This window comes from Rutidosis leptorrhynchoides, chromosome 7 (genome assembly GCF_046630445.1).
Source record: "Rutidosis leptorrhynchoides isolate AG116_Rl617_1_P2 chromosome 7, CSIRO_AGI_Rlap_v1, whole genome shotgun sequence".
NCBI classification, from domain to species: Eukaryota; Viridiplantae; Streptophyta; class Magnoliopsida; order Asterales; family Asteraceae; genus Rutidosis; species Rutidosis leptorrhynchoides.
This window is the reverse complement of record NC_092339.1, coordinates 131,264,204-131,271,325: the sequence shown is the minus strand read 5'-3', so window position 1 is coordinate 131,271,325 and position 7,122 is coordinate 131,264,204. Positions and strand designations below refer to the sequence as shown.

Sequence of the window (7,122 nt, the reverse complement as noted above, 5' to 3'; positions counted from 1 at the left end):
GTTTTAGTCATGATAGGCAGCGTTTAGTTATAGGATTTTATGAGTTAGTTATAGGATTTGAATGATGATGTGGCGCTGATGTGGAAGTTATAATGATGAATAGTGTTAGTCACGATAGGGAGTGGAGTGGCCTAAGTGTAAATGGTGATATGGGAAGAATTACATGTATGAATGCATTTTGTATGTATGTTCGTTGTAACAGGGGACCTCACTCCCGACTCACTATCATGTTATGTACGATGAAATCATCTTTAGGAGCTTGTGCATTTGTTATCCTATGTGTAACTTTTTTTCTCTTTTAATTTTTATTTTGTATATCCTAGAGCAAGGATTAATCAATGGTTGCAATTTCTGTAGGTAGGTCATATTCGAATGGGGTGGATGCTTAAAGTCCGACTCTGCACATCTTGCTGCAACTCAATCTGAGGATCACTTTGAAACAACTTGAGTTCTAACCTGATCACGAACTGAAATTAGCACTGCCTGATAGTCTGGCTTATGTTATCAACATCATAAAGAGCATTCATAAATGCTTGCTTTTAGTCATTTATTTATGTTTAGAATGTGTTAAATCCAGATCGAACTAAAACAATACCTTAGACACAACTCACCCATAATTTAAATGACAATATCACCAAACACAACAATCGTCTAGCAAATAACGATTGGTTACTAATGTTATGACAAACTCAAGGCACCAAATAACCTGACATGCAATTATAGGTACTTACAACCAACCCCGATTCCAAGAACTAATCATAAACAGAAAACAACTAATGGCGGAGCCATCACAATTTTAATTAAATATTACTGTTTCCAACCCGCAAAACTTGAGAATCGAAGGACGAATTATGATTGACGGAAAGTTAAAATGACATTCAAAATCAAAATAGGATTATTAATATCGGACGCATTTTTAAGTTTACTTTTACAGAAAATTCTAAAATTATAGGAGTACATATTTAAACTATATTTTGGTCAGCCTAGAATGACACCCAACTGTCTTTGAGCTTGAGAAAGAATTAAAGGTGGCATTGGCTGTCATTTGCCAACATGGATTTAATTGATCTGTCTATTACACGGTATGATATAAAGGGAACATGAGTCAACTCAAGTTCATTCATTTTTTATAATCTTAATATTTTAATTTAATTTACTTCTATCTTCATATTATACTAATAGTATTGTTTCTTCTTTGAATTGGTTCGAGCCATAATATACATGTTCATGAGAACCACTCAGCCAATTGATATTTCATTTCCTTGGTTAAAACCACAACCAAAATTGTACCTTGCACGTATATCACTAATTTCTTCACCTTTTCAATCCCTTTATATGTACACCCAAAATGTTTAACAATTACACATCAACTTTTTCAACAATTAACAACACAAAAACTCAATCACAACTATGTCTTACTCGAATGCGTATGGAAAAGCTGATGATACATATCAAATACGACTCGATGCACAAAGAAGAACGCGAAAACGAATCGCTATCATTAGCATATCATCCGTCGTTCTTGTTCTTATTGTAGTTTCGGCTGTTGTAGGAGCAACACAAAGCAACAATCATACCCATAATGATAACCAATCACAATCTCAGTCAGCTTTGACTTCAGTCAAAGCTGTTTGTGATACCACATTGTATCCGAATACATGTTACACGTCTCTTTCACCTCTTGTCAATTCGACACATATTCAGTCTGACGAGTTACTTAAATTCGCTATTGTAGTTGCAATAAACGAGCTAACGAAAGTGTCCACTCACGTGGATCTCAAAAACTGTAGTGAAATATTAGATCTTGCACTTGATCATTTGAATGACACGTTGTCATCAGCAAGTAATGTTGATTTGAAATCATTAGGTTCTCTTTTCGATGATCTGATGGCATGGCTAAGTACATCTGGCACGTTCCAACAAACGTGCATCGACAGTGTTGGTGAAAATGCTTCAGCTTTACTTAAAACATCAATTGAGTTAACAAGTAACAATCTTGCTATTACCAAGGGGTTTTCAAGTGTTACAAATTCTTTCAACCAAAAAAGAAGATTGTTGAGCTTATCGGGAACTGATGAAATGCCTGAATGGTTATCTAGTAATGACCGAAAGCTTCTGCAATTACCGGCTGAAATTAAAGCTGATGCGGTGGTGGCTAAGGATGGCAGTGGCAAATACAAGAAAATTTCGGATGCTTTAAAGGATGTTCCTTCGAAGAGCAAGAAACGATTCGTGATATACGTCAAGAAAGGAGTTTATAATGAGAATGTTAGGGTTGAAAAATCCATGACAAATGTTATGATCATTGGCGATGGTATGGATTCAACGATCGTGTCAGCTGCTTTAAACGTCATCGACGGGACTCCAACTTTTCAGTCAGCAACTTTTGGTAAGTACTATATTTAAAATAAATAAAAAATAAAAAAAAGGCCAATAACGGTCACGTGATTACCCGGCCGCGTAAGTCTGAGTAAAAATACACCCCTTCTCTGGTAGCCTGAACAGAAAAAATCGTATCCGTTTACCCGTTTTAGACATACTATATACATCTTTTCGATGAAACATGTCTAGTTGTATCCACACCGGTTCACGGATCACTCACACTACTATTCCAATTGCCTATTGGTAAACGAATATGTACTTAATGGTTACAGATCAATTTCTCACAATTTTTTTTGTTAATGCAGCTGTGTTTGGCCAAGGGTTCATAGCACGCGATATCGGGTTCCGCAACACTGCTGGTGCAGCAAAGCATCAAGCTGTAGCACTAATGTCCAACTCAGACGAATCGATATTCTATCGTTGTCACATTGATGCTTTCCAAGACAGTCTTTACTGTCACTCAAATCGTCAGTTTTATAGAGAATGCGACATCTACGGTACAGTCGATTTCATTTTCCGGAATTCGGCTGATGTTTTCCAAAATTGTAACATACTTCCTAGACGACCAATGACCGGCCAACAAGTCACCATCACAGCACAAGGAAAATTTGATCCTAATCAAAACACTGGCATTTCAATTCAAAACTGCAACATTTGACCATTCGGAAACTTGAGCGATGTTCAGTCATATTTAGGGCGTCCATGGAAGAATTATTCAACTACAGTTTATGTTAACAATAACATGGAAGGAATTATCAGTCCAAAGGGATGGCTTCCATGGATCGGTACAACGGCTCCCGACACAATTTTCTATGCTGAGTTTGCTAATTATGGTGTGGGTGCATCGATAAAGAATAGGGTAATATGGAAAGGTCTTCATTTTTTGAACAGTAAGCAAGCGAGTAAGTTCACAGTTTCGCCTTTCATTCAGGGGTATAAATGGATTAAAGCTGCTGCCGTTCCTTACAAATCTGGACTCTGATTAGTAACTTATTGAACTGATATTTCCGAGTCTGTACGTATTATGATACATTTATTTTATTTCATTTTTTATTCACATTCATTTTGTAAGTGATCATATGTGGTTTCAGAGTGTAAACAACGCATAACAAATCCAATATACAACCTAAAGGTAACAATTTTGAATATGTTGGTAATATCCCTGAGAAAAAAGGGCTTTTTCAGGGCCGGCGAGTCTTAATTTCAGGTAACAAGAAAAATGAAATGTTTAGGCCGTTAAGTTACGACCGTTTGAGTTTGTAAATCAACTAAATCCAAGTCCGCTTGAAGAAGATATAGCCAAAATGGTGACAAATCGCAAATTCTGCGCGCCTTCACTGTTTTGGTCATGTGTCCTTCATACGGACTCCGTTTTAGTTGATTCAAAAGCCCAAATGTCCGTAATTCAAATGACTGCATATCTCCGAGCTACTCAATTTTTTGGAGGGGCGAGGGCCCCCTGCTTCCCTAAGAAAGCTCTGCCCTTGAGTTTGAGCATAATATATAAGTCGGAGACTAGTCGGACATTGACCAACTTTGACTATTTAACCTACTTTGACCAAATAAATTTGATTTCAAGTAATAAATTCAACTTAAAGCCACCAAACCTAACTCTTGACCTACGAAATTGAACTCTTGACAATTTTTACTGAATAAATCAACCAAGTCAGAGACTAGTCGGGGACAGTTGGACAACCATAGTAGCTATAGAAGTTTCCATTGTCTATTAATCTACCGTGTATGAAGACATATGACCCTACAAGTGTGGGATTGGGTATTGTTGTTGTTGTTGTTGTTGTATGAAGACATATGAGTTCTACAAGTATTTCGGTGAATATGGTGTTTGGGATGGAAATAACAAGTCAAGAAATTTGTTACGAGCCCAAACAAAGGCAAGTGCTATCCATTGTAACACGTGACTACGTGACCTGCTGTAAACATCAAATAAGTAGTTAGTTCTGTTAACCTGTTACGAACAATTCAATTATTCAGTCAGATCTTCAGTTAGATATCCAGTTAGAGCGATTGATCTATAATAGCAGCACTTGTGTAATAAGAAAGGCATTCAAAAGTAATAATCCATTTCCCATCTCGGTTCTTATCTTAATTTTGACTTTCATTTAGTCAACCATTAATTGAATTCGAGCTCGTTCTTCATTCTAGGGTTTCAAGTCGATTAATAGAAATTGTTAAGTTAACTTTAACATTACATACCGATTTTTATGGGAGACTTCATTTGAAGAATGGATACATAAGTTCAATTATCTTTTCGTTATATATTTCACATAAAACTACATCTAGCCAATTTACGCCTATGTTATCTAGCCAAAAAATTGTTTAGCCATTCATTATTACTAGTTTTTTTTTTTTTTTTTACATCAATATGAGCATCTACCAGAGGGGAATGAATCACTTGGGATCATTTGCCATACACGCGTTAAGGGAAATTGCATTGGAAAAACCCCTCAGAGGATAAATCTAGCGATTTGGTCAATGTCAGGGATCGAACTAGTGACCTCTTGAAACCCAGACTAGCTCGGGTACCGTTCGAGCAATGCATACTTGGTATTCGTTGTTACGAGTATATTTTAGTTAAATTGATCTACTCCTCTAGATCCTACAACGAAAGAAAACATTGGTTTTCCTTAATGGTATAACTCCTTTTGCCTCTAAAAAAAATAGTACAACTCCTTCAATTTTTCCCTTTGTAATTGAGTTTATTTGATTTGTGTGTGTAGTATTTGAGTTTTTCTTTTAATTTTTCATTTGTAATGTAAAAGAAGGTTCAATTAACAGTATTTGGCACTAAATCTGAGTTATAACATGGATTAAGTGTATTATTCATTTTTAATCTATATTTATTTTTGCTTGTTTTATATTTGAAGTTAGAAGTAAAAGACAATAATCGAGATGAAATTAGGCAAGTATCATAGGAGTTATGTTAAATGTTTGTTAGAAATTGGATACCCCGATATTTATTGTTTATCTTTTGGATTGCTCTCATTTATATTTATATATAGTTTGTAATTATTTGATGTTGAGATCAATAAAATATATGAATTCTATTGATGGTATCTGAGCAGTACGATTCTGGTTGAAACACCTCTCTCAATTACAACCACCTAGCCATATTTTCTTTGCATGGATACGTTTATCTACCTTTTTTACCCCGAATAAAAGAGAATATATGTCAAAACTCTTTTTTTGCGTTGAAAAAAAAATTGTTATCATTGACAAAAGTTGCAAAATCCTTGGGAAAAAGTAAGCCACGACGTTACGAGAAAGGAAAAAGAATCTTTAGGCAACTCATGTCACGACGTTGTTACGAAAAAGAAGAAAGCCGAAACAATATGCATTTTTATAAGCGATTATCAGTCTTGCTACTTCATGCAACAAAGAAAAAAATGATCCAGTTTGACTGTCCGATCATCTCCCGCTCTAACTTGTCGGGGGATATTATGAGACTTTGGATACCCCAATATTTATTGTTTGTCTATTGGATTGCTCTCGTTATATCTCTATATATAGTTTGTAATTGTTTGGTGTTGAGATCAATGAAATATATGAATTCCATCATTTGTAAGTAAAATGCAATAATCAAGATGAAAATTAGGCAAACACCAAAGGAGTTTTGTTAAATGTTTGTTAGAAATTAGGTATATGATTTGATATGCATATTAGTAAGTTAAGAATTAATTAATGGTCATGATCATAATGTACAACATGAAGGCACAAAAGAGTGTGAACATCTAGTGTTTGATTTTATTTTCCCTATTGTCTGCAAAAGAACTTTTACTCATTCGTTTGCAGAGGTACACCGTACACTGCTGAAATAATACATTTACAATTTCATCCTTCAACAATCACGAATCCTATATTGATTCATAATTAGCGTTGCTGACTTTTATAACAATGGGGCAGATGAAGAATGTCAAAAACGTAGGTTTGGATCCTAATGAAGGTTGTTTCAGAGGTGCATCTTGGCCCTCGCAATTCAACAAGCTACATAAAGAAATTCGTGAACATTGGCATGAATTCAGTTTTTGCAACTAAAATAAAAACAGAATGTACTTGATACTTTTTTTTCATTCAATGGTGACCCAATTGACTCCATTTAGATGGAGGTTGTGTTTGGAATTATTGAACTATAACAAGACCAATAGTTGACCAAAATTACAAAGCCACAACCGCAAATGGATAATAGGCAAATGATAAATAAATACGTAAACGACGCAAGGAGTTTATGTGGTTATATCTGATCTCTAATTACATGGAGAAGAGTTTAGTTCACGAGCACAAACCAGATATTTTACTTTTATTATTGTCCATAAAGTTTATGTTTACGGGTGTTTAATTTGGTTTACCAATTAGTTTCCTAATCCAACCCAAAAAGCCCAAAATTTTTCCGTCTTATGTACGTCATGCACAAAAGGACCCCGATACCTCCTTGCTCACTGCGCATTCAACCCACCTCATATTGATCCATACCTGCTCATAATTCTTGTCCACCAAAAACATCTTGATTTTGCCCCGATCAATAAACTCAACTTTTGTTGTTTGTTCCTAGCTTCACAAACCCAACGATCTCCCACCTGAAGATTGAACAAACTCGGTTTCCCGCTAGGGTAGGAAATCTTTTGACACCAATAAACATTGTCGAGCCATAATCCAAACTTCATTTACTAGCTTGGGTCATCTCAGTTTCCGCACCACCATCTTTTAAACTAAGAAGACAGACTT

At 35.4% G+C, this 7,122-nt stretch overlaps 1 pseudogene; it reads left to right on the top strand.

Moving 5' to 3' along the window:
- Window positions 1–1,410: 1,410 nt before the first annotated feature.
- On the top strand, window positions 1,411–3,364 carry LOC139859607 (putative pectinesterase/pectinesterase inhibitor 24; annotated as a pseudogene).
- Window positions 3,365–7,122: the final 3,758 nt, after the last annotated feature.